Raw genomic sequence first — 12,247 nt, forward strand, 5'->3', positions numbered from 1 at the left:
GAGTAGAATAAATTCCGCTATTGTTGGATGAAGTAGTCCATAGATGTCAATTATATACAGTTAACTGATAGTGTTGATGAATTCCTCTATGTTCTTACCAATTTTCTGCCTGTGACTGTTCATTTATGGAAGAGATGTGTGAAAGTCTCCAACTATGACTTGGGATTCATCTGTTTCTCTTTGCAGTTCTACTAGTTTTTGTTTCATATGGTTTGATGCTCTGTGGTTAGATGCATGCACATTAAGAATTACTATGTCTTCTAGAGAATTGACTCCTTTATCATTATGTAATATCTTTATTTATCCTTGATAGCTTTCCTTGCTTTGAAGTCTGCTCTGTCTGAAATTACTAAAACTGCTTCTAACACTTGATTATTAGCATTGTATATTTTTTCCATCCATTTACTTTAAAATTATATGTGTCATTGTATTTAAAGTTGGTTTCTTGTAGACACATATAATTAGGTCTTGTTTTTTGACATACTCTGACAATCGGTTTTTTTATTGGTACATTTAGACCTTTGATGTTCAAAATGATTAATGATATAGTTGGATTAATAGCTACCGTATTTGTTATTAGGTTCTATTTGTTGCCCTTTTTTGTACCATTTTTAAATCTTCAAGTTTTTTTCTGCCTTTTTGATTATAATTGAACATTTTATATAATTCCGTTTTCTCTCCTTTCTTGGAAAATCAGTTATATTTATTTTTCACTTTGTTTTGTGGTTGCCCTAGATTTGCAACATACATTTACAACTAATCCAAGTTCACTTTCAAGTAACACACCAAAACACCTCACAGGTAGTGGGAGTACCTTACAATAACAACATAATCCTAATTTTTCTACTCCATCCCTTGTCTTATTGCTGTAATTCATTTCATTATATAAGCATGTATATATACTATATGCATAAGCATACATAATCAAATACATTATTGCTAATACTATTTTAAACAAACTGTTATCTGTTAGGTCAATTAAAATGTTTAAACCAGTATCATTTTCCTTCTGTCTAAAGTATTTCTTTTTAATTTCTTGCAAAGCAGGTCTACTGCCAGCTAATTCCCTCAATTTTTCTTTCTCTGAGAAATAGAAAGTCTGTTTTCCCCTCACTTTTGAAGGATAATCTTAGAATAATTTCTTAGGATGCAGAATTCTGGTTTTTTTTTTTTTTTCTTTCAACACTAACAATTTCACTCTACTCTCTTTCCCTTGCATGGTTTCTGAGTAGAAGTTGTATATAACTATTGTATTTGTTTCTCTATAGGTAATGTATCCCCCTCCCCAACCCTGGCTTATTTCAGAATTTTTTTTCTTTATCTTTGATTGTCTGTAGTTTGAAAATATGCCTATGTTCAGGTTTTTCGGTATTTACTCTAGTTTCTGCTCCCTGAGCTTCCTAAATCTCTGGTTCAGTGCCTAACATTAACTTGAGGAACTTCTCAGTCATTAATATTTTGAGTATTTCCTCTGCTTTTTTTTCCTTTTGATATTCTCATTATGTGAATGTTACACATTCTGTAGTTGTCTCACTGTTCTTAGATATTCTGTTCTGTTTTTTCAGTCTTTTTTTCTCTTTTCAAGTTTGACTGTTTCTATTGAAATATCCTCAAGCTGAGCGAGCCTTTCCTCAGCTGTGTCCAATGCACTAAAAAGCTCATCAGGGTGATTCTTCATTTCTGTTGCAGTGTTTTTGATCCCCAGTATTTCTTCCTGATTCTTTCTTAGGATTTCCATTTCTCAGGTTATGTCGCCCTTCTGTTTTTGTATGCTATCTATTTTATCCATTAGAGACCTTAGCAGGTTAATCATAGTTACTGTAAATTCCCAGTCTGATTGTTCAGTACCCCTGCCATGTCTGGTTCTGATGCTTGCTCTGCCTTTTAAATTGTGTATGTGTTTGAGTTTTTGCTTGTTTTTTGTTTTGTTCTTTTATCTTTTGGTATAGCCTGTAATTTTTTCTTGATAACCAAACATGATGAAGCAGGAACAAGGGACTGGTACAAACAGGTGCTTTAGTAATGTGGAGGTAAGGTGTGGGGTTGCAGAAGTGTTCTGTAGCCCAGTGATTAGGTATCAGTGTATGCCTCTGGACTGTAAGCTTTACAGCAGTTTCTCAGTTGTTTTGGTTTTTTGTTTTTTTTTTACCTCAATATTTAGATGGGAAAGGATGGTGCAGATGGGCTGGAGTTGGGGATTTCCCTTCCCCTTGTCGGTTAGGCCCTGGTTAGCTAGTTTCACCTGAGGGCAGACCTCATTAAGAGGATCAGAGTGCGCAGCCTTATTTCAGAGTGGTTCCTTTTACCTTCTTCTTGCAGGAAGCAAGAAGGGCTTTTTCTCTGATGTTTACTGTGGGAACCTGGCTGAGCTCCTGGAAGCAAATCTCTCATTGTTGTGGAGCGCGCTGCCCCCCACGACTGGTTCTTGGTGAAGTTGTTAACTCTCAGAGCCTCCCACATTGAGCCTTCAGCAAATTCATCCACTGCAGTTTGGATTTTCCTACCCCGCCCTGGTTCCTGTGGCAGTTTCACTCTCAGGTCACTGCTCTGGTAAGTCATGACTCCTGGACTGTGTTCACTGCTGTCTCCCCAGTACTGGGGGCTGGGTTTTGCTCTTTGTTCTCTCTTCTTTTATGGATCCAAAGAGAGTTGTTTTTTCTGTTTCTTTGGTTTTTCGCTTGTTAGTATGGGGTGCCAGCTTCCAAGCTCCGTACATGTGTAACTGAGAACCAGAAATCCTCAATATTTTTTTTAATATATGTTTAGAATGATTGAACTTTAATGTGCTGATTGTAGCACAACTAGTAAATATAGTGGATATGTTATAAAATGTTCTAAAGGACTTCCATCTGAACTTAAATGAATGTGATTACATAATGTGCCTGTTAATTGAACAGAGCTTAAGGGAGAACCGTTACAAATTCGGAATCCTTTAAGTTTAGAATTTCCTCGTTAGAAAAATTTCCAGTGTTTGAGGAATATATGGTCTCATTTAAAGAAATTACTCCTTTGACGTGTTTGTCTTCTCTCACCACATTGGTATTTATCACAGCAAAGCATTGAGACATGTTATGTGTGAAACAAACACTATTAGCACTCTTACTGTTTAATTGTAAAAGAGCTGCACGTGACACAGACACCTGTCTGGCATCAATACTAACAAGTGGTGCCCTTAACTTTGACAAGCTGGTAGGCTTCTTACTAACAATTTTAGTCAATTGTGTTAAAGGTACACTGCATAACCTTAACTTTCTATAATATGCGGAAGGACTGGACCATAGATAATTCCTCATAGAAGATAAGCTATGCAAAATGCCTAGCACGTGGTAAGGTCACAATAAAAATTTACCAGTATTGTTTGAAAATATTAGCAGTCCTTGAGAAATGTGGCCCCAACTTGGAGGCAACTAGAAGGTTGAAGATATCTTTATTATGAAGAAGAAAAAACATGTTGTTCAAATGTATATTTATAAATAGTAAACCACCAGTCAGAATCACCAGAACAATCCAGATTTCTTCCATATCTTTTTGAATGCTTAACTCGTATGCCTGCTTTTAAAGAAAAGCTTTTGTTAAAATAATATAAAATAATATATTGTGATGATAAATTAGAATTTTACAAAATATAGTTGATTGATAGTAATAATACCAGTTAATAACATGTTCACATATTATAGCCAGAAATTTGAAGCCTTAATTTACTATGCTACTCTGTGTTGCATTAGAGTCCAAACAGTATTCAGGGGAAAGCCTGTGTCTGGCAGTCGTACTTGTCAAACACTTGTACTGAGGTAGGAAGGAGGGCAGGTCAAACTTTTCTATCACCCTAATGGGTGGACACATATTATATGGTAAGAAATATTTGGTAAATAAAAGTAAGAGGAATAAATGACAAAGCTCCAACCCAGGTAATAAAGCATGTGGATCTGTACACAACTGTCAGAATATCAGATCTTCATTTGCATTTCAAGAGAGGGCCAAATTGGAAAAACAGAAAAAAGTTAATCATTTTTTCTACTGTTTTTAATGTGACATTTTGTCTTCCATTCTCATACTTTTTAGCTATACTGTGTCCTCTGAAATCAGTAATCTTCAAAATCTGCTAAAACTTTCTCAGAACATTTAAGTCTTCCTCTTAAATAAGATTAATGGAGACACCAATTATTAAAACACACACACATTTTTCCAATGAACATAAAATACTGAATGTGAAAGAACTAAACACAATTCCCCCTACATTATTCCTTTCTATGTTTCTTTCAATTTAGCTCTCAGCAAATGGATTTTTACAGGTAAATTAAACACTTGTATTGATTCTTTCAAAATTTTGTCCATAGACAGGATTTTGTTTCAGACACAAAACATTTAGATGGATGAAATAAGAAAACACGGTACATAAATGCTATCAGAAAAGGAATTCACCTGAGAATAGACTGATTTGCAATCTAGTATAAATGTAGCCCAAAATACAAAAGTTTAATTCTCTTAAATTTATTGTGAAATCATAGAAATTTGTACCCTCATTTTGGTATTTAAGTTCAGCCGTTTCTTATTAAATGTGGTAAGATCTAAACGTAGCAAAGTTTTATCTTTTGCCTTTAAATTGAAACAAAACCGGCACAAACTAAAATGAATACATTTTAAGTAGATAGATCACTGGATTTTTAAAAGTAAGCATTTCTGTAGAATTATCAAATAAATCAAGATACAGACTAATACCAGCCTCCAGCATATTCCCTTATGGCTCTAATCAGTTACTAGCCCTTCCAAAAATGCAGCCACTTTTCTACTACCATGAAAATGATCCTGCATGTTTTCAAACATGGTCAGTGTTCATTATTCTATTATGGATTTTCTAAAATTTTTTTACTAAGCACTGTTAGGTTCATCTGTGTTATAGAAAGTTATAATTTATTCTTAGTACTGTATAATATTCCACTTTATTAGTAATTCTGAAGTTTTTATCTATTTTAGTGTTCTGGTAGTTTTGGTCATTTCTAGTTTTGAGATGCTATGAATGATGCTTCTTAAATATTCTTGCATTTTGGTAATGTATATACAGATTTCTAAGTGTATATATAAGTTTCTAAAATACATCTAGGAATTGATCTTAAGTATACCTATGTTCAGCTTTGGTAGAGACTGCTATCCAGCTCAAAGTGTTTGTAGCAATTTACACTTTGAAGTGTGTGAGTTCTTACTACTCTATACCCCTACTAACACTTGGTATTGCTGTTTTTTGTTTAATTGTAACCATTCTAATTCTTTTATAACATTATAGTTTTATTTGTGTTTTGCTAATAACTATGTTAAGCATATTTTCCTAAGCTTACTTTTGGATAACATTTTGTTAAAGTGCCTGTCCAATTCATTTGTTCATTTTTGTTTTAGATGTAGTTATCTCTTCATTATTGATTTGCACTTATTTTTTATGTATTTTTATGAATCTTTAATTGGTTATTTGTATTACAAATATCTCACTCTAATTTGTGGATTGCCATTTCCAGTCTTTCAAAATTGTTTTTCAAAGAATTAAGAATTTCTTAATTTTAATAAAGTTCAATTTATCAGTCTTTTCTTTCATAGTAAATACTGTGTAGTGTTTTGAGGAACTAGTAACCTATCCAAATATCATTCTGTATGTGGTATTACATAACATTTCTGGTTTCACATTTCAGATTGTTGTTTATGATCCATCTAGAATTGATTTCGTACATGGTGTGAATTCGAAGTCATCTTTTTTTTCCATATGGTACAATTATTCTTATAGTTTAAAGGCCATCACTTTCTCTTGTTTTGACGCTATTAATGTAATGAAGTGATTTAGCATTTTTAATTTCTCATGATTCTGTATTTTTTTAATTCCATGTAATTAAGATTATAAAGGCTGAGGAGAGATTATGACTCAACCAAACCACACTCATCTTTTCTGCTTTTCTTATAATCTAATCAGTTTTTTATACCTGGTTTATGTTTGTATCTTTCTATATCTGTTTTTTCCTTCATTGAACTTTGTTTGCTGGCATGGTTGGTAAGATTTTGTGTACTTAAAGTGATAAGTTAAGTCTCTGTATTAGTTTCTGGATAGTATTATCATCCTTCAGAGAAAACTCTTTTTCTCTTCAGGCAGATAGCACACATGCAAATCACCTTGCTTTAATAATGATTGTGAATACTTGAAGCTTTAAAGTTTGTGAAAATTCTTCTATTTCTTATAGGTTCTTTCTTATAGGGAATAACCCTTTAGAACTATGAACTATGAACCTGAAGTGGTTGCAGGGTCTGACTTCCTTTTTAAGATTTCAGGTCTATCAGTTGTTGCCCCAGAACTCTGACACTGCAGATCCTTAAGTATAGTTTTTCTCTCAGCAGCTGTTTTTCTTTGTTGTTTTTGACCTTTTACTCTAGACATGCCCAGTTTAGGAATTGGTTAATGCCTTTTGAGGGATTGTATCCAGAAGACCTGGATCAACTTCCATAGTTCCAGTTCTCTGCCATTCTTTCCTCTTAAATCCTCATTGCTCTGGTATCCATGAACTTCAATGTTGCACCAGCTCAGTGGCAACAACACTGAGATCATGCTCTGCTATCAGGCTTGACATTCACAAAGGTAGCAAATAGCTTTTCAGGGAGAAGGCTGCTTTGAATGCAACCTCGGTGAACCTCTATAAGGTCTTTACTCTCAAGTTCTGGGAACTTTGTTGGATTCTGATACTTTCAGTCTATTTTTTATTCATTTGTTGTTTTCATAATTTAGAAGGTTCTTATAGCTGCTTTCAATGACTGGATACAATGGGGTTGCTCATCATAGTGAGGAATGAAATTCAAGATTAATTTTTACCAAGTTATATGGATGATGATAAAAAAAGGAAAAAAAAATATAAAATGCAAGTCTTTTGATTCCCCAACAGTCTTATGTGGTATATTTACAGAAATTTCTGAGTGGCAGATTTTCAACAAGTCATCAAGTTCCCCTGATGTGGTGCCATGTCACATTTTCTCCCAATGAGAGACATTGGTTCATTAGCAAAAATCTCTGGAAAACTCATCTTTTGAAGGTTAAGAGGGGGCTCTTCCTTGAACTCATTATATCTTCTCTTATTCTGTAGAGTTCTCTCTCATTCCTTATTATTCTGATTCTCTGTTAACATTAATTAATTTATATATCACACTTTCCCTATTCAAATTATTCTGTGATTTCTCTCTCCATTGTACTCTGATAACAAACAAGCACATAAGAGTTTTGAGGAAGATCCAGACATAAGTAGGAAGGACATACCTACACTGTATATAGTTTGTGTCCCTCAACCTAAAAGGGACTGGTAGAGAAGAGAATAAAATATAGGTCAAATACAAATGCAGAACAGGAATGCATGAGATGCATGCCTACTTAGACTCTGAGTTCTTACAACTGCTTAGAATTCAACAAAGGGTGACACCATAGTTAGGCTTTATATAACCTTTTACTGATCAATTGACTGCAGGGTCAGAAACCTGAATAGGTTGAAAAAAAAAACAGAATAAAAAATCAGTAAGGTAAAAGTTCTAGTAGATATTCTGGAAACATAGTATTATTACGGAGATTATGGTGAATCCTAGATTTAGAGAGAGAGGGTCAGAATTTGAATTCTGGAATTGCTTCTAACTAAAAATGGAAGTTTATCAATTTTTTAAGCTGCCTGACTCTAAGTTTCTTGAATGAAACGAGGGAAAAAACCCAAGTCTCTTTAGTCATATGTGTAGGATGTGTGTGATAGATAAGGACACAGGAGAGGGGTAGCAGGTGCTGCAGTGATTAGTTTAAGCATTATTATCATTAGCAGCAGCAGCATCCTCATTAGCAGCAGCAGAAACTTCAGTATCCTCATATTAATGATAAAAGCATCCACATCTTTGTGCCTTTCTAAAGTCCAAAGAATTCTAAATTCTGAAATACATGTAGCCCTAAGGATTTCGGGTAAGAGATTGTGGACCTGTATTAATAAGGTTTTGTGATAATAAACATGTTTCATTTTTATAAAAAGTAATCTCTTGCTCTTCTTTTTTTCTTGGAAGATGAAATGTCTGAGAGGTTGAGGGGAGTATTTGATTAGGGATCTCAGTTGGGAGATGGGCAGGAGAAAGCTTTAAGAAATATTGCTATAATTATATTTCTCCCAGTAAAGGGATCAGAGAAGCAAGTAAAGACTTTTATTTTTTTTAAATATTAAAATTTTTTGTTGTTGAAATATGCTTCTCAAAATATGATTCAAACATTGAACTACTTATAAAAATCGTGACTTGTAAGTATCCCAGAGCTCATACCTTTAATAATTTTATATATATATATATATATCTCCCCTTTTGCTAATACCATGCTTAATTAAAAGCATACTGGTCATTGTATTTCGCACATCACTTACTCAAAAGGATAAAATATGTCTGACAATATATCTTGTTTTTTATTTACTTTTGAAATAAATGTACTTTAAGTTAACATGTTGACATTGTGGGTCACATATTGGTGTGTTCTGCATTTTCTGAATACGAGTCAGCTTCCTCGTTTGTAGTCCATTCTAGTACAGAAGAAATTGAGATCTTAACGCAGCTGGACTTAGACTCAGACTCATGACAATGGTGAATTAACCAAGGTTAATATGACCTTAGGATTTGATCATTTGTTAACCACTCAGCCTTCCCAATAACTTTTTCATGGGAAACATTCTCAGTATAGACTCCTAAGGTCAAAATGAACATACTGTTAAGATTTTTTTCAGTCCAACTTATACTTTTTTGTAAGATACCTCAAGCCACAGATATTAGAAATAGCCACTGCAAGTTAGAGAGTTCATATAATATATAAACAAATATAATAAGATGAGTTAAATTCAGTGAATATGACTTATAAATAGTAACATAGCATGTGAATTCATGTAATATTCAAGAAGAAAAATATAGAATATAACCTTACTGATATCTAAAAAACACATATGTAGCCAACATGATGATGAATAATCTTCTTATAGTTACGTTTTATATATATATACACACACACACTTAGTTCACAGCACAAATTTAACTTACATTTAAATTTTTATTATTGTTGCTAGGAATTAAGATTTCATGCATTTTAATATGAACCTTGGAAAGAAGGCTTAGAGGATTGAATTTCTTTCAATTATAATATTGTCATTTTCTATTAATGAGAGCTAATTATGTGATAAGTGAACAACTCTACTCTTGGGAACTCATTTCTTTTCACATTTATAGGGTTTACCATCATTACTGCTTTTATAAGAAACAATGAGTTTCAGTCTGAAGTTCTCCAAACTGTATTTATTAAGGTTATTTCATGATCGTAGAATCTAAGAATTTAGTTAACATTAAATAACATGTAACTTTTTATATAATTGTGCAAGGTTTAGTTTTAAAAAGTGAAAATTTAGTACAACAAATAATTAAAGAGAAGAAACAAATGTAAATTAAACGAAGGATTTCACTTTCTCCATTAAAAGTAAATTAAGACGTTAACAAACAATTATCTATGCTACCCTCCCACTCAGCTCAATCCAGCTGTATCTGTGAGTCAGACTATTTTCAACTGCTTTTAATTAGCAGTTTTTGTGAATATCTCAGAGGTTGCAAATTAAAGAGAACATTAACTAGCAGATTTTGTACTGCATACAAAGGAAATGTCCTAGGGAGAACTCCAAATAGCAATAAAGAATTTCGGTAGTAGTGGAAGGCAATGATAAGGCATGAATGAAGAAATTTTTTTTAAAAAGTGAGAACTGCTGAAGTCTCAGATTTGATGCTATAAAATTAAGATTCAGAAGAGATTAAATGAATTTCTTTACTATAGTTAATAGAAATTTGAAAAAATATCTCACTAGAAACAGTTTAAGGTGTGGAACTGACTAAAGTGAGGTGATGTTATTGATTATAATATTTTATGTATGATGTAGGCTTTTTAAATTTACCAAATTTAGAACAGATGGTATTGTCAAGATTTTACTTATACTCTTACCCATGTAATATAGTAAATACTGTAGCTCAAACTCTTTTATGTAGTATGAAAAATAAAAATCTGTGTTCTTAGAAAAGTATGTCAGACATAGAAATTTAAGTCTGGTTATTCAAGTTGTTTTTTTTTTTAATTTTTAGTTTTAAGACTTTTTTTTTTTAGAGCAGTTTTAGGTTGTCAGCAGAATTGAGAGGAATGTGCAAAGACTTCCCATATTCCTCCTATTCCCACATACATACAACCTTCCCTGTTATCAACATCCACTCCCACTCCCTCAGAGTGATATTTTTATTACAATTATCATTCAAAGTCCCAAAGTTTACCTTAGGGTTCTTGGTGTGGTACATGCTATGGGTTTAGACAAGTTCATAATGACATGTCTCTATCATAATAGTGCCATACAGAGGATTTTCATTGACCTAAAATTCCTCTGTGCTCTGTCCATTCTGGCTAATCTTTCCATAGTCAGGGTATCTTAAGTACTGGATTTTTTTTTATTAGAATAAGCTGTGATTAAGATTTTGTTCTAAAACCAAAAAAAAAAAATTCTAATTCTGTCTCCAACTAAAAAAAGTTATTTTTTTCCTAAAAATCAACTAGCAAGTTAGTTTTTAAAACAGTGGGATATGTTTTATATAAATACTGTAAGTAGTGATTGATTTATTAGGCTGGCCTGTGAAACTTACCCATCTATCTCATATATATTCACATGTAGGGATAAATATGTATACATTCATCCACCTTTCCCATCTCTACTCCACCCAAGATAAAGATTAAATCAGTTTTAAAATTACAAGATTAAATAATATTTATAAAAAGATTAGAGATCTTGCTCTTTTTAAGTCAAGAGAACCTCAACATGCTTTCGTTTGGAACATTTGATTTTTGTTTTACTTTTTAATTCAGGACACTTATAAATCATGTGTTGAGTAAACAAGCACACAGATACGTAGTAGCTAAGCCACTGTTGAAATATTCCATAGCAAACAGTAAAACATGTTGGGTAGGGGTTTTGCTTTGTTTTTACTATGTGCCAATTTACATAGCTATGTTTAATTTACCTCATTATTGAAAACCATGCTGGTCTTATATTTTTTTTCTCATATGTTCCTCAAATGTTAAATATGCACAAATATAATGCTGGATGTTGGCTATAGAGAGATGAAGATGACATTTCTTCACACTTAAATGTCATATAGTTTATAGAAGATCTTATATGGTTCTGTTATTATGCCTTGGAAAGCATAGTCATGTATGATTATTCATGTATTATAAAAATTAAGAATATTGTATACATTTATTTCATCTAATATATATGTAAAGTTCACTGATATTCAACCAAATATAAATTAAGCCTCAAAAACTTTGCTAATAATAATGCTAAGATAGGGATAATTTTTATAAAACAATCTGTATTTATAAACATTAAAAATGCAATATAAATATGTAATGGTTCCACCCAAAGTGCCTAATTCATCTTTAAGGAAGAGCTTATGATTCTGTTGATTCTAAGAACTTGCATTAAAAAAATACTGATAGAAAATTTCTTAACTCAAAATGTACTATTTGTTCTTTGTGGTAACTTAGGACAAAGTGAGAGAAAAGTTGAGTTGGTCATTTCCTCACCAAAATTTTTCTGAAGCACCTTAGAAATGATTCTATTCATAATTTATGTCTAGTGCCTTCTAATCTAATTATTCAGTCGTTCAGTAGATACTTATTGAGTGCAAGAAATGGATATGTATCAGTTAAACATAAGGTAAAGCTTTCTTCCCTTGTGAAACATATGTTCTGGTAAGGGGAGATAGCCAATAAGTGGTTAAATTTTATAGTATGTTATGAAGTCATAAATGCTATAACTTTAGAATGGGCTAAGGGAGATAGGGACTGTGGGGGAAAGGGCAGAAAAAGGTTTTTGAAAATAGTCATGACACTAATGCCTATCTACTGAGCAAAGTGTAGGAGGAAATAAAGGTCAGAAAGGTCAGAGGTAATGTGTGTGGGTGGGACCAGTGATGTGGTGGTACTTCAGAGTCCATTATAAAGGCTATGATTTTTCACTGAATAAAATGGAGTCATGGGAGGGTGACAGCAAGATGTGATACAATTCAAATTTCATTTGAAAATGATCTCTGTGTTAAGCAGAGGCAGAGGTAAGAGTATAAGCACTAAGACCGGTTAAGAAACTATTTAGTACTCCAGTGAAAGAAGAGGAGAGCTTAGACAGGGAGGTGAGAAGTGTCC

The 12,247-nt window shown here is 32.8% G+C and overlaps 1 long non-coding RNA gene across 2 annotated transcripts in view; it reads left to right on the top strand.

Annotated features, from left to right (window-relative positions):
- The window catches only part of LOC140700426 (uncharacterized), a 231,373-nt gene that overhangs the window by 17,985 nt on the left and 201,141 nt on the right, over nucleotides 1-12,247 (top strand). For both annotated transcript variants that reach the window (XR_012078824.1, XR_012078820.1), the window contains exon 2: nucleotides 2,320-2,550. This is a non-coding gene — a long non-coding RNA (uncharacterized lncRNA). The remainder of the gene's footprint in view (nucleotides 1-2,319; nucleotides 2,551-12,247) is intronic.

Source organism: Vicugna pacos, chromosome 2, assembly GCF_048564905.1.
Source record: "Vicugna pacos chromosome 2, VicPac4, whole genome shotgun sequence".
In the NCBI taxonomy this organism is placed as follows: Eukaryota; Metazoa; Chordata; class Mammalia; order Artiodactyla; family Camelidae; genus Vicugna; species Vicugna pacos.